Here is a 22,246-nt window from a genome sequence, read left to right as displayed (position 1 = left end):
TGGTTCTGTCTCCCAAAGATGACATATAAATATCCTTAGAAGTAAAGATAGAACTGAAATACTAAAAAAAACTTGATTGTGAATGGAAAAAATAGCGAATTCTCATGATTCCTCTTCTTATGTCTTCCTACATAGGATCTGGAGAAGGAAAATAAATGGGAACATAGTTTAGAGAAGATGTAACAATAAATATTTTTTTCTGAAAATCAAGGACATACTAAATCCACTAGCACAACAATGTTCACTGCAGCACTATTTACCATAGCAAAGATATGGAACCAACCCAGATGCCCCTCAGTTGATGAGTGGATCAACAAGATGTGGTATTTATACATAATGGAATTCTATGCTGCTGTCAGAAAGAATGACATCGCCCCATTTGTAAGGAAATGGAAAGACTTAGAAAAAATCATATTAAGTGAAATAAGCCAGACTCAAAGGAACATAGGCTCAATGGTTTCTCTCATTTGTCATAATCAGTAGAAACCTTGGGCTCTACTAGCAGAGATTTACAATAGAACAAAACCTAGATTCATAAGGCCATTTAGTATGATGCTAAATGAAAGGACCTCCAGGATATAGAAACAAAAGCCATATAATGAGTGATTGTTGTCCTTAATGTACTATGTTATCTCTCATCTCTTTTGCTGTCCCTTGGTTATCTCATGTTGTTACAGTCTCCCTGGTCCACATTTCATGTTCAAATTACTTCCATTAACAAAAAGCCTAGCTACTTAGGAGACTGAGATCTCAGGATCGCAGTTCAAAGTGGGGCAAGACTGTCCATGAGACACTTATCTCCAATTAACCACGAGAAAACCAGAAGTTTTCGAGCTTTGAGCTGAAGCGCTCTGGGACAGTGCAGCATGTAGCTCCCTGAGGTCAAGCCCATGGCCAAAACCAAACCAAACCAAAATGAAACAAAAGAAAAAAAGAAAGGAAAATATTTGAAATGTCTGGCTTGAAAAGTTACATTTCTAAATTCACTGTTGAGAGTAAATTGGCAAATTGGTAAATTTGGAAATGTCCCTGTTTCTCCAGAAATTCTTGGGCCTAGGTAATATTACATTGAAATTTCCAAAGGCATTTGTAATCCTATACTTTCAATTGTAATTACATCCTAAGTTAAATGAACATTTGTTGATCTGAGATATTTCTACTTAATGTTGGGAAAACTGGTGATTGTTATAAAAGCTTCCATTCAAGTCATTGGTTTAGAGCTTTATTTATTTTCAGAAAAAGATCTCAGGCTCATATTTTACACATTTGGTTACAATATGCCATCTTTTTGGAATGAGGAACATAGTTCTGGAAGTTGCAATGCACTCTCCATGGCATTTCTCTAAAGTGAACTTGGCTCCACTGATTTTTTTTTATCCCTGTGACCCTCTGATTTCTGTGAATCTTTAAATCCAACTAATAGCTGATTTTGCTTTGCTTTTAGCATGCTTAGATGGGTCCAGTGCTTGAGGTTTGGGGGAAAATGTACCATCTACCTTGAGGGGTGACGTTCAGAAAATCATGAGAGTCATATTTTCTTTACCACCTTTTTCTTTATTTTATTGTCAGGGTGATATATAGAGGAGTTACAGTTACATTCATAAGGTCATGAATATATTTCTTCCTGAACATTGTTAGTTTTCTCATGTTTTTCTCCCCTTTCCCTCCCCATCCACTCCCTCCAAACTTGTAAAGTTCACTTCCAACATATTGTTTTGTGAATATAGCTGTGACATTTTATCATCTTGTTCCCCTTCCCTTCCCTTCCCTAATTCAAATAAACAAACATATATTCAATATACCAGGTTCTAAAGTCAGATATAGTTACAACAGGGGATAAACATTGGGAGGAAAAAAGAGAAAAGAACTTTACATAGTACATTAAAAACAACCACCACAAAGATAAACCTCTTGTTTCCATATCCTGTAGTTCATTTTGCTTAGTATCATCCTGTATGGTCATATGCATATAGCTATTGAGCTACTGTGATCCTCTGCTTGGAAAATCCTAGACATATACTAATTATTACAAATGAAGGAAACCAGGGAGCCTGTATTTCTTTGGGTCTGGCTTATTTTATTTAATATGATTTTTTTCCCCAAGTCATTCCATTTCCTTACAAATGTGGTGATGTCATTTTTTCTGATGGCAACAGAGAATTCCATTGTGTATAAATACCAAATTTACTTGATCCATTCATCTACTGAGGGGCATCTGGGTCGGTTCCATATCTTAGTTATGATAAATAATGCTGCAATGAACATGGTTCTTTAGGGGCAGTTTCCAGACTGTTTTTTTTTCTTCTTCTTCTTCTTCCTCTTTTTTTTTTCCTGGTAGTCACAGCTCCCTCTGCTGCCCAGTTTGGGACAAGAGAGTCCATAGGAATTTGACATGAGACAAATGCAAAGCCTATTGGAGTCTCTCTTACTCCAGAAGCCAGCAAAAATGAAAGATGATTTGTGCTAGTGTTTAGGACCTTATGCATGCCAATGTGAGAAAAGGCAATGAATGATTCAGGCAAATAGTGTTAGGCCTTCTGGGTGGGTGGGTATTTTGTAATATCAACTCTACCAGCTGTTACTTGAGGATGAGTCACATAATCTTTGCCTCATTTCATGTGCAAATGATATTTAGTGTGATAATTCAATGAAAAAAACAATGTACATTATACGATGCCAAGTACTCACAAAGAAGTAACCTACACATTGGTTGTTTTCTTTAGCTGAGTTGACATGATTTTTCTTTAAGCTATTGATCTAAAGCATGTCTATATGTTGGAGACATTAGAGAATTATTTTTTGAAAAAATACTGATTCCTTGGTTCCATTCTGAAGAATTCTTACTTACTTGACAGAGGGAAGTTTTAAATGTCTCGGGGAAGTGTAGGTGACAATCAAATGTAAGAGCTATTGCTTCAAGTTTCCTCATCATTCCTGCTCAGGGATCAATGTTTCTTAAGAGAATGAGATGTGCCAAGTGGAGGGACAGGGCCTGCTGTAATGTCAAAGCAGGTATAGATCACAGGGAAACACTTAAACCCTCTGTGTGGTCCTGGGAGGAACAGCATCTGAACCAGCCAGGAGCATTTTAAACCATCAGGGTTCACCTCAAACCTAATGGACCACAGTCCTCATTTTAACAAGGTCCCTAACAGATATTCAAGCGCTTCTCTCTCTCTCTCTCTCTCTCTCTCTCTCTCTCTCTCTCTCTCTCTCTCTCTCTCTCTCTCTCTCTCTCTCTCTCTCTCTCTCTTTCTCTCTCTCTTTCTGTCTCTCTCTCTCCATCTTTCTCTCTTTCTCTCTCTCTCCTCCTCTCTCTCTCTTTCCCACTGTTTCTTTCTCACCCTCTCCTCTTATTTGCTTTGAACACTATTGAATAAATACATTTGAAAAGAGGAGATGGTTATTGGTCTTTATTTCAATCCTCTCTTCAGATTTAGATCTTCTTACATTTTTTTCAGTTGCCTGACTTGAAGTTTCTAATACCTGTCTCAATTCACAGGCACCCATTTCATGTATGGGCTGACCCAATACCACAGTCCTCTTCTACTGCTTCTAAAATTATTCCTTCTAGGACTAGTGCAAATACTCTGACTAGGCTAGTTTGGGTCTGTTGTTGAGACTGGGTCAACCTTTTGACAGAGGATCTTTGGTGCATCACAGCTGTGACACCAAATTTAGAGGATGATTATTATTTACTAAAGGCTCAGAAAGGAAATAAAAATTCTCCATCAGAACCCAGTCATTAAGGTTAACAGTAAACCATAAAATGAATGGAATGTTGGCCCCAAGTACAGGTCTCCCCCCTAAAAAAAGACAATATAAATGTTTTGGTTTTTTTTTTTTACTAAAGTGTGGGAGAGTCCGGCAAGGCTTTGGAAGAAACAGAGAGGAATAGAGAGAATAAATGTCGACAGTAATTTTGCTTCCACAACATTAGCATAATTCTGTGACATTAGCACTTCCATCTCCATCACCCATTTCATTTAAAAATTTAAATATGAGTTTTAAAACACTTGTGTTGATGCAGAAATGATACCAGAATTACTATTATGATCTTCACTTTTTTTCTGTCTTCTTTTCTTTCAGAGGCACGATGTTCTCTTTATGATGCTTTTATGTCTATAAATGGTTTAGGAGAAGATGCTGAAACCAAATCTCTAAGCATGCAAGGCCCCTGGATTGGCAGGGAGGGGTAGGGTAAGGGGGAGACACAAATTGCAAAGAGCAGAATAATCAGATACAGAGGGACTTTGATCTCCCAGAGACCTAAGCTAATAGATGTTAAGTGCAGTTCAGTGGAAGTAATAACCCATGAAGAAAACAAAATCTGCAAAATGATAAAATGCTGCAGTCTACTGATCAAGGAAGACATTGGAAAATTACTATGAAAGCATCTTTAGCCCAACAGATCCAAGGTGAAGAAAGGGCTGTGTCTGCCAACCAGCAGCCAGACATTCCAGGCAGACATAGCTGTCTCCCATTTTGTGGGCAGATTAACACTCCGTGTAACCTGAATGCTTTCTCACTGAAAAGGCATGAACTGGCACCATCACAGCCCCAGGCTTCTTAATGTCCCCCAATGACACTGCAGTGAATCACTCTAGGCTGGCCATGTACTCTGCAGGGTTGTTTCGGTGGGAGACTTTATTTCTACTGATCAGTTAGTACAAGAATTTCTGAATAGACTCCAAATGAAGTGCTGATTATTTCTTGTATTTTCTTTTTTTCTCTCTTTCTTTCCTTCTTTCTTCCTTCCTTTCTTTCATCTTTCTATGTTTTGGCATCATTATGACATAGTGAAGATGTCTCAATAAATTAAATTCCTACCAAGCAAAGAAAGTGGGAATTTATAAACATTAGGAAGAAAGTGGGAATTTATAAATATTTTGAAGTAACTGACAAATAATAGAGAACTCCCTAATACTACTTTAGTAAGTACCATTTAGTATCACTTCGTGAACAATTATTACATGTATATGCTTTATACATATTGCATAAGCTAGGAAATACTAAATTGCATAAGGTAGGGAAAACTAAATTGATCTGTCTGTAGAATTAATGAAATTTTGTTACTAAGGGAAATTCTGAAGAATGAAGAAAGTTTATAAGATTCGTGTGGGTTGATTGTCTATTATGAAAAGAATTAAACAAATGCAACCAGAAATTTAGAGCTTAAAGTCTGAAAACTAAAAGCAATGCAGAACACATTGTTAAAGTTCTACCTTTCTACATTTCATGGAATGGTTAATTAAACATGTGGGCTATATTATCCAAACCACAATTTAATATGCTTGGATTGGGTGGTAGCACAAGTGAAAATAATGAAAAGCTATACAATTTTAATCCAGGCATGATGTGGGCAAGCTCTGCTAAGCACCAACATTTGGTTCATGTTGAATAACTTACATTAGAACACTTAAAAACAACTTCCTTAGAGTTGTTGCCTCAAGAAAACAAATGAAGTTGGTAAGCTTCAGGTAATAGTAGGAACTAGTATTACTGATGACCGAAAAGAAGGGACAGGAAAGGAAAAAAAGAGAAAGGAAGAGAAGGAAAAGGGAGGGGAGGAAGAAGAGGAGAATAAAAGAGAACAGAAAAGAAAACAAAAGAAAATTATATCACTGATTTATCCCAATGCGTTTTAACGGGGGACATTGCTAAGCATCTGCATAGACTATTATTAACCATCACACTGACTTTCTATGAAGATATTTGTAAAAAGCTAACTCTTTCAAGTATTTTTTTACTTATAGTGCAAACTGAAACTGGGTTTATATGAAGTTAAAGGGACTTTAAAATTTTGAGCCTTCAAGCAATGATTGGAAAATTATTATATATATATATGTGTGTCTCCATTTTTTTTTAAAAAAGGTGAATCCTTGTCTGAAAATTCCTATGGGTAAGGCTCCTGTGTAGACAAAGTGAGTATCTATAGCCATGGCTCTAGGTTGGTAGTTTATCACTCAGTGTCTGTGTCTCAGTGCCTGTCACCAATAACCCTTCTTATCTATTATATGCATATAACACAATTTAGACTGAACATGTTGGGTGGGTTGGCAAATGAGTGCAAACCACTCAGAAAACAGAAAACATCCCATACATGTGCAGAATGAGTAATGATTAGATAATAGATCTCCTAAATTTTACTTTTAATTCAAATTAAAGTTTTCTTGATGATGAGTTATACTATTAAACAAAAGACGTATTTTTTTGCTAGAGATTTTTTTAAACGGTATTTTCATTTGAGTTGCATTTCTGTTCTTCAGGCCCACATTTCTGCCAATTTCTATCTCTTGTGCTTTCTCTGGCACAACTGAAAGAACAAAGTTAATAACAGAGAAAGGACAAGCTTTAAAAAGTGCTGCGTTTATCGGCAGTTGTAATTCTGCTATTAAATGGTCTTGGCATTTGGGAAGTTCTTCTCTATTTTACTTTTTTTAAGAGGGTAAAAAAAATAACCTTCCTGAAAACATAAAATTTAAACCAAAAATAATTTTCTATGTGTATCTGCTATGGAAAGACTTTGCCTCCTTGCATTTGCTGAGACTTCTGACCTCTACAAAAGTGTCTGTTCAAGGTAAACATTGAACCTGTGTTTTCTTTTAACTTTTCTAGAAGTAGCCCACATCTTTGCTCTTACACTCTACACACACACACACACACACACACACACACACACACACACACACACACACACACAAATTGTGTCAAATTATTTTTTTACTTTGATATCTGCCTGTGGAACAGATTGAAGATTTTACCATCCAAAACCTACAAAGAGAAAACTCCTACTGTGGTCTTCAGCATTTCCACTCGCTTGCTTTGCCTGCCAAGTGCAGTGACCAGTGCGTTCGCAACTGATGGAGAGGAGCATATGGTACTGCTGTGAATAGTTTTGCTCTCGCTGCTGTGAAATCCCACGCCTTCCTACAGAATGTGTGTGGAGGAGCAAATGGTAAGTGTCTCTTCCACAGATCTCCCATCTCTTGCCTGCCTGTAGAATCCAGTCCTCTAAGCCACAAAATGAGAAGACAATTCTAAGTCTTAACAGGTGTGAGTTTTAATGCTCAGTTTCAGATTCACTAGTTACCAGTGAACTATTCCTTCTCTCCAAGAGGGAACATTGAGTTGTAACACATTCATACAATTAAACCATTCAGTGTGTTTTGCCTGTCTTAATTTTTCCATTGCCTATCTAACAAAAAAATCTCAAAATGGAACAGAAGCTCTATATTAAACTGAGGAAGAGGGGTTCTGGATTTGGGGTTAGGAACTGGAATATCAGATTCTCAGTAGCCTTGCAACCTTGGGCACATTTATTCTGAACCTATTCTGTGAAACAGATGGTGTGGGCCCTCACCATTCCACTTCCAAGATAATGTGTGTATGTGTCTACTCCAAGTCCAACCACTCCTAACCTCTTCTCCAGGAAACTTCTCTTTCCAAATCATTCCATGTAAATTGTTACCGTTCATTTTATAGTACAGCTTTCAGGAATTCACTTGGTTGCTTGTTTCTGGGTTTATTTGCCTCTACTCAAGTGGTTGTTTCTGTCTGTTTAGCAAAATGTTCTCCTACTGCAAAAGGAAGACACTGTTTTCCTCTCTTCTCTGGGTTTTATGAAAATAGGCAACAACCTTTTGGAAATGTACTTGTAATAGCATTTCTTATTTATACTGACTGTTACCTAAGTCCTTCCTTTTTCTGTGGCCCTTAAGATGTGTGGAACATGTCATTCTAGTCATTTCTCCTTCTCTGCTTCTTCCAATCACCACTTTTTTGTTTTGCCATCACTGGTGTATGCTGGCTGAGTATCTGAGATAGGGCTCTACGAAAGTCGGGTGTTATTCAATATTCACTGCTATGCAAGTGGAGGGAGGAGGGTGCAGAACGTAGTCCTCTTGTGCTGAAGAGGGCTGTGGAAACTTAAGTCCTAGACATGCTTCAGTGAGAGGATGAGGATTTGCCCAGATGGGAAGCTTCAAGTACCAAGGCACTTGTACATCTACTTATCTTCAGTTTCAATGATGCTGTTTATGAGTGAGCTATTCAAATGGATGAAGAAACCCACAGGAAAGCAGAAGTAGCAGGTTGGAATGATTATGTACAGGAGGAGAGGCCTAAAACAAGTCCGCTGGGAGAGAAAGAGGGTATGAAATTAAGAATGATTAATGGTAGATCTCTAATGGTTTCACTGGATCAAAAAAAAAAAACGGGCAATACTTAATAAGAAGCACTTAATAAGGAGCATGAATGTGAAGGAAAATGGATCACTCTACAGATGTTGAAAGGCTCTGAGGGTAGAGGAGAATCCCATAAGGGCAGGAAAGAGCTGCTCCTTCATTCCTTACCCTAGCTGGTACCGCATCTTACGGTTTTCCCAAGAAAGTCCCTCCAGATAATTATGCATATAAGATGAGATATGAATCTGGGTAAGTATCAACTTGCAGCATGATTAAATTTAGAAGTACAGTTCCTCTCTTTCCAAATTCACCCTTGAAAGTGTTCGTAGGCATGTATATTCTGTGTGTATGTATGTATATATGCATTTTGCTCCAAGTATTTTCTTGAGAATAACAGATTTGACTTTTTACTTACATTAGACTCTCCTTCCCAGCTGCTCCTCACTCCTTTCCATCTTCAAATCACACCATATTTAGAATTGCTGTAATGTTCAAACTGCACATAATAAGAGGTAATAACTACAATTTATAAGCTCTAATATATGCTCACATCAGGCTCAGCTACAATACATTTAATACTCAACAGTAATAGGTGTGACATCCACAAATGTTTTACGTAATGCTTATTAAATGCAAGACAATACCCCAAGTGTTTCAAATATATGTTAATTTTCAAAAATAAATTGGGGCACAGACAAGAAACAACATATCCACAAAGGGCTACTAAGTACAGGATCAAGATTCGAAACTCATATATGATTTATTTCACTAGACTGCAGTCTCCATGAGAGTAACAATTATGAATGGTTTTGTAAACCATCCTGTCAGTGATGCCTAGATCACAGGAAATTTTCAACATGTTTGCTGAATGATTCACTAAAGAGATTACAGTATTACTTTCTGTGCAATACCAAGGTCCTGAACAAATAGGTATTCTCTAAACCTGAAGGAAACTCAAGTAAACTGAGATAGCCATTCATTTGACAACAACTCACTGAGCACATATTTTGTGCCAGCCTTTGACCTACCATTATGCTCCTTATTTTTTGACATGGAAATGCTGTATGACTTGTTCTAGTAACCTCCAGCACTCAGAGTTGTCCTACCTGTCCTCTACATCATCTGCCTCCTTCAAAGTCTGCTACAGTGAGCCCAGACCCAGGTGGAGACCAGTTCAGATCCACAAGGAACTCTAAGCCATATTTCTTTTGTTTTCCAACCATCCCACTGGGGATAATGACTCAGAGCTGGGGAGAGTGTGGAGGCTGCTTGTAGCAGATCTCAGAGGGAGGGACTGTAAATTGGAGGCATTTTATTACTTTTTTTTAAAACTCTGAAAACTTTTCAGAAGGAGAAATCTATTTGAATGGCTTTCCAAATCCATCTTAAGGTCAACTTTAATTCATTTGGGACCTGGCAGTGGTGTGCTTGTGCGTTTTAATACTGTTGCCAATATGCGCAGGGTACCCACCTTCCACATCAGCAGTCGGTCTCTGGCTGCCTACACAGCTGCTTGAAGTCTCCTAGACCAATTTGGCATATAGGAAATGAAGAAAATGGTCAATGCCAAAAAGAAAATCTGCACTTTGGTAGAAAGTCTTCACCATCTCGTTTTTTTTTTTTGTTTAAATTTTAGAAAAACAAAGAGTCACATAGTAGGCGCTCACAAGGATTTATTTCCTTCTTCATTTTTGTAATCAGGATAGGATTTTAGCAACAGAAGGATAGAGTGACACATGCCTGATACATAGAAGGAATTCAGTAAATGTGTCTCCAATGACGTTTAAAATTATACAGAAAAAAAAGAAGCTTCAAGACACACTGTTGGGATTCTATTTAGGATGATAAAAATATGGAACATCATCTCTCACTGGCTCATATGTTCCACCCCAAAATGAAGCTAAATAGGATGAGTTCTTACATTTGAAATTTTATTTAGAAGCTAAATTACATCATAGAATGTAGAAGTGCCAAACCCATGAGTCCACAGATAGGAATTAGCTCCTGTTATGGATAGCAACTAATGAGCCAGCATAGCAGCTTAAACTTATTCATCATCTGTGGCCTTCAATTTACTCATCTGTGTGACAGGGGCATTGAGATGTACTTTGTGCACAAAACTGTAGTAAGTTACTGATATTAAAAGGATCTGGAATATGGAAGTCAGTAAAATACAGAAACCTGTTGAATTTTGACTCCATTTTTCCTCATAGGAAAAAAAAAATGACCATTTGGGGCAATTAGCATTAACAGCCTCCATTCTGTACTCCTCCCACTCTGTACGTTCTATATAACTTGGCAGTCATCTCCCAGGCCTCGAATTTGGCTCTGGCTAAATAACATGCTTTGGCCAGTAGATCATTAGTAGAAATTATGCAAACTGTTTCAAAAGTAATTGGACTTGGTGTTTAGTGGCTGCCATTATTAGAAGAAGGATATACCTAAAGCAAGGGCAAGTCACGGGAAGTAGAAAATTGATACATAAGAAAGAACCAAGTTTTGGCCATGGCTAGTTCAGATCAACTAAAGCCAGTTGTCAGCCCTCAAGAACTAATTCAATGATTGTTTTAAATTCCTACCTTTCAGGGTAGATCCTTGTGATGTTGTGCCAAAATATTTAACATAACCTACAGGAGGAAAAAAGTATTTATTTTAGTTTCAGAGGTGTCACTCTATCTTAACGGAGAAGCCATGCAGAGAACTTCACATTATGGTAGCCAGGAAGCAGAGAAAAGGAAATACAAGAAGGGGCCAGGGGAAGGTACAGTCCTTAGGACATGCCTTTGGTGAACTATTTTCCTTCGTACTCAGCTTTTCCTTTTCAGCACTGCCCAATAATGCTACCATATTATGAATCTATCAATGGATTAACCCACTGATTAGGTTAGAGCCATTATTAATAATCATTTCCCCCAAACCCCCGCACTTGATTCAGTGTATGAATGTGAGGGGGACATGTCATATCCAGACCATAAGTAGATAGCATTATAGACTTATTGGTGATATTCAAATAAATTTAGTTTTCCATTTCTGGTGAACTTGAACTTTGGGTAACATTTTTGGTAACAGAAGAAACATTTTTAAGTTTTTTTTTTTGCTGTTGTTCACTTGACAGTTTTAATAGTGTACGATCTACTTTAAAATAAAGAGCTATGGGAATTTGAAAATGTGTTATGAAGTCTGCTTTAATTTTAGATTAGCGGATTTCAGTAGAAAGGAATTTAAGTTCCTTTATATAAAGGCAAGTCCAACTCTGAACACAGAGTATGTCTGTATGTCACTTAAATTATCATCCATTTGTATAACACAGCCAAGTACAGGAACAATTTTATTCAGATTAATGAAGTTTTAGAAATACAATGTCTAAAGGTAGCCACTGGTGGATCAAAAGAATCCTCTGTTCACAGGACTAGGCCTAAATCTTAGAATGACTGGCAGAACCCAGTCACCTCTGGACTAACACAGTGACTTATTAAATAAGTTAATATATTAATCTTTAAAGAACCAGAAGCTGCATTCTTTGGGGGTACAAGAACTGAAACTAGCTGAAAAGTGTCTTTAGAGCAGAGCAGGGGAAACAATATGCACCATTCTGGGTATATGATTGGGGAGCAAAAGATGAACATTATTGTTAAACAACAGTGAGTTAAAAGTTACTTCGGCCCAAGTATTTCTCCACCAGGAAGACTATGATCTCTTGGGACTTGTCAGATCCACTTATATGTCGGCCAGTACCTCTAGGTTGTCCTTCAAAGATAAGGAATATGCCATAGTTATATCTCACATTCTGCATGGCCACCTAGATACCTTACATATAATTTGTGCTTAATGTTATTAAAGAAATGAATAATAATGTTCCCAATAGAGTATACTATTTTATTGTATGCAGTATGATTCCGGTATTATCATCTTAAGGGTTAAACCTTAAAAACCATGATTGAGGAAATACTTGAAGTAAATATTCACAGTATGATTCAAAAATAATTTGTGTCATCTTTCAATTTTCCTGAAATTTTCAAGTTTGAAAAATAAATGAATCTTACTTTAATAACCTGAAAAGTAAAGGTCCCTCTGCTTCCTTTTCCTTTTACCCATCTGCCTCAGTAGACAGACCAGAGATCACTAAGGCCAGTTTGCTGGCCATTATGAATGATTCTGTGTGCTTGTCATGGCACCTGCAGCCCTATCTTGGAATTAGTTTTTTCATATTGCTTTCACCTGCTGCCTCACTGTGAGCTTTCTAAGAGCAGGAGATGTTTCTCAGGACAATTAAGAAACTGCACCATGACTTCCAAGGGAAGGGAATTCAGGATAGAATATTTATATTTATATATGTTCATTGTGACAGAATCAGAGCTTACAAACATTGTATTCCATGTTTTCACTTGTCTTACTTCAGTTTTGCACCTCTCTAAATTAGAAAATAAAATTTAAAATGCAATGAGCTATTTTTCCTCCCACATTGCCTTTCCTGAGTAATGATGAATAAGTACTTACTATGTATGTTTTTCAACCATGAAATCTTTCTGAAATTTTTCTGAGTGCAAGCACAATGTATGGAAATTATACTGAATCTAATTTAAATGTGTTTTCTTAAAATTAGGATGTAAACTCTTGAGTTTCATGAGCAGAACAAATAATGCAATTAGTGTTTATTCTTTCACTACTCTTTTGCTAAACAAATCAGTTCCAAAAAATATCATGCAACACCAAAACATGGTGCTTTCCAGTCACTGTTGGAAGTTTCCTATGTTAAATAAAGACAGACCAACCTTAAGCCTTTTGATAAATATGATGCTTGTGGTAACGGCAGAATTCACTTCGTATCCCATTTCTCCAAGTCTCTGTCAGCCAGATGTCACTTGCAATGCAAACACCAGAAAAATATGAAATAATAATTTCATACATCATCTATGTGTGCATGAGCCGGTCAAACATTCAATACAAATTCAAACTGCTACTACACACAGAGCAAATATCAACCAAACAATATTTAAAATGATTGAAAGGCTTTTGATTTGGAAGTGTATTCTCTTAAGCTAAGTGGTCCCCAAGACCATCTAGAAAATCCAATTGTTTCATTTTTAAAATGTTTTCTGCCCCAAATTATATCAAACCTTAATGTCTGGCTAGAAATACATGGGATTGGATTGCTGACCGGGCGCCTGATGCCAAAGGAAAAAAAATCTAATTTCACAATGGCAGTTCTCATAATGTCTCACCAAAATACAAAATTGATAAAATTTTAATGGATAATTTTCAGAAGTGGAATGTTAATCATTGGAAGATACGAAAGGAAGTCTAACACAGGAGAAGCAAAGTGAAGTCAGGTATTGACTAGAAATACAGATGTACAATGCTATATAAAAAGCATTCTTAAAAGCTTCTTATCACAAACAGAACTGCAACTTCAAAATAGTCCTTACTATCAAAATATAAGTGTTTTCAGTGTGTCCATTTCCAACTTTCTCTTCCTAAATCATTTCTATTTTGTAAAATGATATAGAAAGAGGAAGCATACCACAAGCCATACACTTAGACATATAGACACTCAAAGCTGATTTCTGTTTTTTGATGTTGGCTAGAAATGTATGCAAGCGTACCCCTGGTTTCAATAAAGAGATGAGAGGATGGCATTAGATATGGCCCTGCATTCCTGCCACTAGAATCCTTAACCATCACTCTTTTGGCTTGTGTAATGGTGAGATTCTCAGCTTGTTTAGAAGGATGGAGAGTTCTACCTCCCTTTGGTTTAGGGAAAAGCATGGTTTCAGATTAGGTATATTTTCATGTCAACTGTGGGAATTTCAGCATGTTTCTAACTCTTTTGGCGTTCCAATGTTCCCATTATAATACAGATAATAAATAATTCTTACCTTTCTCTTTCTGTATGATGTTTAGACATAATGCTTTTAAAGCTGCTTATACAGTGCTTGACAAAAAGGAAATTTTCTAATTCAGCTTTTAAAAGTACTTGCTACCTTAGATTCCACCTTCTTTGACATCTTTTCTGATTGTTTTCTTTGTTACTGTTTGTTGTTGTTTACACTTATTTATAGGAAGGTGTATGAAGAAAGGGATTCTCCCATATGCAGATTTACCGAGGTCATTCTACTCATTGGTGATGTAGGCCAAGTGACAGCTACAGTTTCTAAAAGTCCCTTGCTCCTTGGCTGAACTAAACATGGGACACCACAAGCTGGCAGATCTGCAGGAAGAAAGCTTCTTCCTCAGAGACTCTGGAGGTGGCCATTGATTATACTCTCCAGAACCAATCCTGATACCACATCTCTGCTTAAAAACTGAGATAAACTCATTTCCTTCTTCCCTCCCCCCTCCTCCCTTCTCTTCTCATTTCCTTCTTTCTCATTTCCCTTCTCCCTTCCTAGTCCTCTTCCTTTCCCTCTCCATCTCTTTGTGCTCCATCTCTTCCTCCTACCTTTCTTCACTCATTCACTTCTATATTACATGATTTTTTTTCTGGACCTTGGTTTTTAAGGGATCCAAATTACATATTTTCTTTCCTTCAGTCACAATTCAAAACTTTGGATTAAATACATCATATTTAAACTTGAACTTAATTACTTCTTTTGAGATAGCTTATGTAGATGAATAAAAAATAAAAAAATAACTCTGGCCAGATGTTAGCTATTCAGGAGGCTAACATCTCAGGATTAAGGTTCAAAGACAGCGTAGGCAGGAAAGTCTGAAAGATACTTATCTTCAGTTAATTAACAAAAAGCCAGAAGTGGAGCTGTGGCTCAAGTGGTAAAGCACTAGCCTTCAGTAAAATAAAAGTTTAGGGACAATGCCCAGGCACACACACACAAACACACACACACTATAATTTGTTACATGTCTTTTCTTTTGTACTTTTCTTTTTGGTGAAGAGAAAGTACTGAAATTTGGACTTAGGTTTGTATATTTGGTAAAGTGTCTACCTACCTAAACCTAAGCCCATTTTTTTCCCTTGTGATTTACTTTTCACATAGGGTCTCACATATTTTTGTCTATTTTTGTCTATTTCCTCCTATTTCTTCCCACCAAATAAAATATAGAATATCTCTTTAAATATGAATTTCAGATGTTTTTTGATGTCTCCTGTTACTCTGAGCCATGTGCTAGTATCTCACACTTGTAATCCCAGTTACTCAGAAAACAGAGATCTGAAAATCACATTTTATAACCAGCCATCAGGAAAGTCTGTGATATTTATCTTCGGTTAACCACCAAAAAGTCAGAATTGGAGCTGTGGTTCAAATCATAGAGTGCTAACTTTGAACAAAAACAATTCAAGTATAATGTCAAGGCCTTGAGTTCAAGCCTTAAGATAGTCAGAAGAAAACCAATCAAACAACAACAAAAATACTCCTCTCTGTTTACCTGAAATTCACTTTAATTAGATACTTCAACTTCTTATTTGTTAAATGTGGCAACTCCAAGCCCAGTAGCTAGTGGATATTAAGAATTTTTCCATTCCATTTTCCCATTAGGAGGTTGTTGTGGGAATACATGTCTAGTACATAGTACCAGTTTGCTAAGTTAATAGTTCCCACCCCCTCTCAGGCATCATCTCTGCCTATCAACCAAAGAAAAGACCCAAATCTGGCGACATTTGTTTCCAGGCTTTAAGTTTCCTTTGCTTTCCCCCTCCCCTCCTCCATTTAAGCAACAACTGCGTCATAGAAAGCCTGAACTTACTGGGGAGCAAATGTTCTAAGAAGTTATTAGTCTCATTATTTTATAAAGTGATCTAGCATGGCTGTGCTCTAAGTTGTGATTTCTTTGAAGAGTTCCAGAAAGGGTTTGTAGAAAGGGATCTGATTTAGAAGAATAGGTAAGCCAACCTGCGAAGGTCTATCTGGTAAGGTGCATATTAAGATCTTGCTCATAGCTCTGTGCAAGTCCCCTTGCTCCTACAGCCACTCTCATCACCATCTGGGCTCTTTTGGGTGCTGTTCATCTAGCTAGAAGGGCTTTCATCTGTGACTGTTACCAAATGTCCCTGGGGTTAGTGGCCAGACTTGAATTTGGCTGTCCACAAAATCCCTACAGAGTAGGGATTTAAGGGCATGGGTTTTTGTTGATGGTGGTGGCGGCGGCGGCGCTCTGTGTGTGTGTGTGTGTGTGTGTGTGTGTGTGTGTGTGTGTGTGTGTGTGTGTGTCTTTTCAAGTTCAAAGCTGTTCCTCTCTGAGAGGCCAGAGATAGTACATAGGATAGGATTCAACAGAAAGTCTTTGTATAAGAAAATGGCCCTTTCAATGGGGTCTATCTGAGAATCAGCACTTTGGGAGTCTGTCTGGTCTGTGTTTCCAGAACTACAGCTGGCTCTGTGGAGAAAGGACAGCTGACAGCAGCCTGGAAGAAGTTGCTTTCTGTCCCAGATCAGGGAAGGAAATATCTCCATGTCTGGAAAATACAGCCTTAAATTTAGGAATACTTCTAGATTGTACACTGAGTCTTTGGGGGGTGTGGAACCCCAGGGCAAGGTTTGACCAAGAACAGAAAGCAGGTACTGTCCACTTCCTTAGGCTTGCATTCACATGTAAACAGGCGGTCACCACAACACCCCAGCTGCAGCTTCTGGGTGGTCCTGTTAGGAAGTTCCAAGTGGATCCCAGTACACTTCTGTAGGCCGATGGTCACGCACTCGGACAAGCCTGTGTGGGAGTGAGGAAAAGCACATAAGTACCCATCACTCTAAGCAAAACCGGACTTCTCAAGCTGTTCTCCAAAGCTCAACAACAAAACTGAATAAGATAGAAAGAACAAGAAGATATTTCTGGCACACAATCACGCATCTGAAGAATATTACTTTCTACTTTCCCTACCCCTCAGCCAAATTGGGGTAGAGCCTTTGTCTTCATTGCAACGAACTAAATATATAATTCTATGACATTCATCAGAAGTTCTCAGTAGGAAGATACAATTAGAATTTCTACCATTTACCAGGTGTTTGTGCCTCAGTTTTCTATTTCAACATGTGATATATTACAGACATGTATATATATTAGATTATTATATATAAACTATGTATATATAGTATTATAAACTATATATAGACATACACACACGCATAGCTTAGCACAGTGCCTATGATAAGCAAGCCCAAGCTGGTATTAATTGCTATCAATCCAATTAATATGACATGAATTATTATGCTCGACATTTCTACAGTGCTTTAGAGTTACAAAGGACTTCTACCTAACTTGCTGGGTCTATCATCCATATGCAATAGAGCAAAACAAAAGGGTAGTTTTTTTCTTCACAAAGGAAAGATGAAATAGCAGTAACCAAATGGCCATATAGGTAGCATGATGAATATGACTCGGGAGATAGGAGAGACCATTTCCCTAAAGGAGACATTGAGGCGTGTTGGAACTGAGATGTCAAGTAGAAGAACTGAGAGCTGTGTGAGTGAATAGAGAAACAAGAACAGGTGGATACCCATGTTGTGCTGTCCCAGTCACCTCCATGCATGTGCAAATCAATTGTGTCCTTGAATTCACTTAAAGAAAAATCCAAAGATTCAGTTCTGGAAAATTTCAAGATGACAACAGCAAGTAATTTTCCCAATGTGAGGTTCCCCGTATCTAGACAGGTCTCTCATCCAGGAAGTCAGGCGTTACCCAGGTCAGCTTCTACTTTGACTAACTCAGTTGCAGTCACTTTCCTATCTTGAGAACACCACCATTTCTCATTATCTAAGGAAGTGTGATAGGGTAGTTTCTAGTTTACAAACTCACAGTAGTCCTTTTAAACCTAATTTAAGTCCCTGGAATGGAAGACTGTCCTTTATAAGATTTTTGAATTCTTCTATAATGTCACTTACACTCAGTAGATTGTAGAGTATTCTACAATATATGACTGGTACCTTTTGTGGGATAGGTGTTAATCCCCAACCCGCATAACACCAGGGGTCTGACTCATAGAACTCCTAAATCAAGAATTATTTTGTAGTTTACTGCCACATGCTAAATTCTTATCAGCTAACAAAGGATTAAGTAATGTGTCTTGGCTAGTCTGATATTTCTTTGTGAATATTCATATGTTGAAATATTAACAGAAATCTACTTGTCAGACATAAGTAAAAGTCTAGCAATTCTCTAATCCCTGCATACTAGCAGAGGGCTAGGACAAGTGGGAGAGGGCAGTCCCATTCTCTTTGAATCCAAAGAAAACCCAGGAGGCTTGGGCCAGGAGTTTGGCCTAGTGGTTGAGTGCTTGCCTAGCATGCACAAAGACCCGGGTTCGATTCCTCGGTACCACATACATAGAAAAAAAGCCAGAAGTGGTGCTGAGGCTCAAGTGGTAGAGCTCTAGCCTTGAGAAAGTCCAAGGACAGTGCTCGGGCCCTTAGCTCAAGCCCAGGACTGGCAAAAAAAAAAAGAAAGAAAGAAAGAAAAGAAAACCCAGGAAGCTTCTCCTAGGTATATCTAATATAAAGGAAAAGCATGACCGATAATCCAAAACCTTGGATCTTCAACATTTAAAATCTCTGTGTGTATATAGATGAAAATCCCACATATGCAAGAAATTAACTCTTCTTAGAAAAACAGTAAATTTAGAATATACAGACATGGGCCTGCTCACCTGGATAAAAAGAAATGAGACAAAAATGTATGAGACATGACCCACTTCCCCCTCCCCCCACCCCACACCCAAAGGATGTGACTAAAGTAGCAAGATTCCACCTACTACACGACAAGCGATATAATAACCAAACAAGATGGCAGTGAGGAAAGATATGGAAGTATAGGTCGATTCTATCTCTGGAAATTACCGAGTAGCTCCAAGAAGGAAAAAGTCAATGGCGTTACAGGTTGTATTCAATGATAGTAACAATCAAAGTAAGAACTTAGTTAAGTTTTGATCATGGGAATAAGTACATAGGCAAGATATAGGAAACCAAAGAGGTTGTAATGTAAGAATGCTCTCGACTAGAATACACTGAAGGTACTTTAGGACAAACGTTTTTGTGTTAGTGATTTAGCTGCATTTAAAGGCATTGATCACTGAGAGATGGGACCAAGGATGATACAGTATGAGCACTGCCCCTTGGTGAGACAGCATCTCTCCTGGAGTAGGCAGGGTTTCAGGAAGGATGAGAACACAGGAAATATAACCCATTTGCTTTATTCACAGTGAATATTAAAAGAGGAAATTCCAGGTCATTAAGGAAGAATATAAATACCTTCTCAATAAAGAAAAATGGCAAAAGTACATCCAGGAGAAAAAATTAGGTAGCAAAGAAGTAACAATACAAGAGAAGAAAAGAGGAGTAACAACGGGAGACAAGGAAAGAGATTGTATTTGTAAAAACTCTTGGCTTCACACAAAGCCTGATACATCATAAAGATATTACTTGAAGTCATCTGAAGACAAGGGGAATTAAAAAGGAAGAAAATGAGCTGTGATTTAGTTGGGGCTGATGCAATTTTTCTCTTTGGCCTGGCTGATAAAAATGTCATCATTTACCCCATGGTGAGGAATTTAAGAGATAAATACTTACAAGATATAGGCTGACACCTTTCCTAGGGGTACTCATCTTAGACCTAGGATGAAGAGAACGAAGGAAAGATGGAGAACGAAGGAGAAGAGAATTGATAGCTCACAAATCTATTTTCAATCAAAAATAGCTTCAGCTACTAGGAAGGCAGCCCCTGTGGTATGGTTGCCAAACAAAACAAGGAAAGTTCACTTGCTATGACCTACAGAGAGAAGACCAACTCTGAAAGGCCAGCACACAAAGGTGAGAAAAATCTACTTAGTAAAGGTACTCCCCTGGGCCATGGTTTCTGTGTTTGTCAAGAATTCCAGAAATCCTAGAGATTTGGAAGTAGTCAGAATTGATTTAATCCCTTTTTTTTTTTTTTACTATAAATCTCATTTCTGAAAATGATTAACAGAGGCAGAGACATCAATGGTAAAGTCTGGATCAGGGGAAATGCTGTCAGCGTATCATCTAGATAGATTAGAAAATGAACGTTCAGGTTTCTGTGAAGGAAGACTAATGACATTAAGTCAAGATGAAATAGAAAGGAGCCTCACACAGGCTCAAAAATCATAAACCCTCAGAACTGGAAAGTGATTAAGAGTTGGTGTGAGCCTTAGGCCTCATTTGGAGACCCTGACCTGTTTGAGTCTGTCCTGATGTTTAGGAATTGCTTTGGTAAGGTTCTGACATCTGTACAAACCTACCTTCCTTCTGCTTACAACTTGCAGTATAATCAGTTGCACACTGAAAAACAATAAAATGAAGGGTTGACTCACTAGAACAAAAATAAGCATTTAAGATACTTTCACACTGTGCGCCCATCTGATTTTCTTAGTGTCACAATTCTACTGCCTTTCAGAAATAAGGCAGAGCTGTTGCCCTGGAATCAGTGGTGGCTGAGACCAACGTCCTTTGTTTAAGTTAAGATCAAATGGTGAAGCAAGTATATAAATTCCTGCCAAATAAAGCTAAAGCAGACATTCTGCTCTGTTTAGGAGAAGGAACAATCCTGTACATCTGTTTCACATGTGGTATATCACTTGATTATTTAAACTTCAGCTCCATTGGAAACACACACACACACACACACACACACACACACACACACACACACACCCCTTTCTCCTTTTTAAGAATAAACCAGAATTCTTAGGTAGAGAACAACTTCAAATCTAATTATCGATTTGAGCAAGTGCTCTGTAATTTGATATAATGAATCTACTGAGCTCTGAGACAGCAGTCTCCATAAGTTGACCCACCCTCCTTTAGGAATGCACAATGACAGGACTGGAAATCACTCCTATTGTCTTAAAAACTGGAAATCTCTGCAAATGAACTGTGAAGCTTTCTTTAATGCAGGGAGCACTGGTCTCTGCCTCACAATGTTCATACAACTGGTTTGGTGGTGAGGCCAGGAATAGTCTCTTAGCCTCATAATATGCTACTGATTTTTATGAGAAATAGGCCTATAAAACTACAATTCTGGGTAAATCTTTATCCAATTTCAGAGGTGGAATGGTTATATGAAAATTAATTCCCCAACCCTCCCTCTATCCCTTATTATGGCTACAACATTACAAGATAAAAATATACTGTTCTTCATCTTGAATTTTTTAAAATGCAGTATTCAATAGACAGATGGGTAGTTAGGTGGGTAGATAGATACTTACTGTTCAATTCTAATGTTTCTGACTTAAAATTTTAAGGTCATTGTCTCCCTTCTGACACCTCTTACTACATCAACATCCCATTATATCATTATAGACTCATGAAGGAATGTACTTTTACATTTTGCAGGATAATGACTCTTTTGTATTTCAGTTTTTATCATAATATAAATCTTGAATTGCAATTTGCATATCTTTTGTTTAGAAAAAGAGACCCCTGTTTAAGACTTTGTCATTTTAATACATAGTCTTTAAAGTGCTTTTTTTTTCTTAAAAAAAAAGAAACGAATGCACCAAAATATTCTAATTTAGTCTTCAACTGAATCTGATTCTGCCCTTGCTGCTGCATCAATAAATTAACAAATGCCGGGAACAATACATTTCTAACAATGAGGGCTCCACCACTCAATTCCCTGTTGCCCGTATATTGTCTGCCAGTTCGAAGTCCAGTCATAAATTTGTAAGGACAGTTTGAAACAGACTATTAGACTGATACATTCTGTTAGGTAGTATGGTTTTTTTTCATTTATTTCTAGTGTAAGTAGTGAATAAGGCTTATTTTCCAGCTTATACCTTTTTTTTTGTTTGGTGTTGTTGTTTGTGTGCTTATTTTCCTTTCCTGTTGGTGCTAAAACTCTCTATGAAGCAGTCTGGGAAAATGTCATTGTGCCAGACCTTAGAGAATCTTGAGAAGGCCTCTAAGAGATAGAGTATGAGCAATAGTCTTTCTGCCTTGGTACAACAGGAGGAAATAGGTAGAATAACAAAGAATCCCAGTGTTTACCACAATGTCTACCAAAAATGAAATGGAACCCAACATTTCTCTCTCCTTCCAGCTTTGTCATCAAATTACAGAGCACCTTTACCAGCTGCCATTCTCAGAGATTCTAGAGTG

At 37.6% G+C, this 22,246-nt stretch overlaps 1 long non-coding RNA gene across 1 annotated transcript; it reads right to left on the bottom strand.

Moving 5' to 3' along the window:
* Window positions 1–4,778: 4,778 nt before the first annotated feature.
* LOC150061546 (uncharacterized) lies at window positions 4,779–10,792 on the bottom strand. Its single transcript, XR_016535830.1, has 3 exons — window positions 10,766–10,792; window positions 8,602–8,682; window positions 4,779–4,826 (listed from the first exon to the last, which is right to left on the bottom strand). It is a non-coding gene; the product is annotated as an uncharacterized LOC150061546 (long non-coding RNA).
* Between the last annotated feature and the right edge of the window lie 11,454 nt (window positions 10,793–22,246).

This window comes from Megascapheus bottae, chromosome 6 (assembly GCF_031878675.1).
Source record: "Megascapheus bottae isolate mThoBot1 chromosome 6, mThoBot2.hap1, whole genome shotgun sequence".
NCBI classification, from domain to species: Eukaryota; Metazoa; Chordata; class Mammalia; order Rodentia; family Geomyidae; genus Megascapheus; species Megascapheus bottae.
Note: the sequence above shows the minus strand (reverse complement) of the source record. Positions and strands in the feature narration are given on the sequence as shown.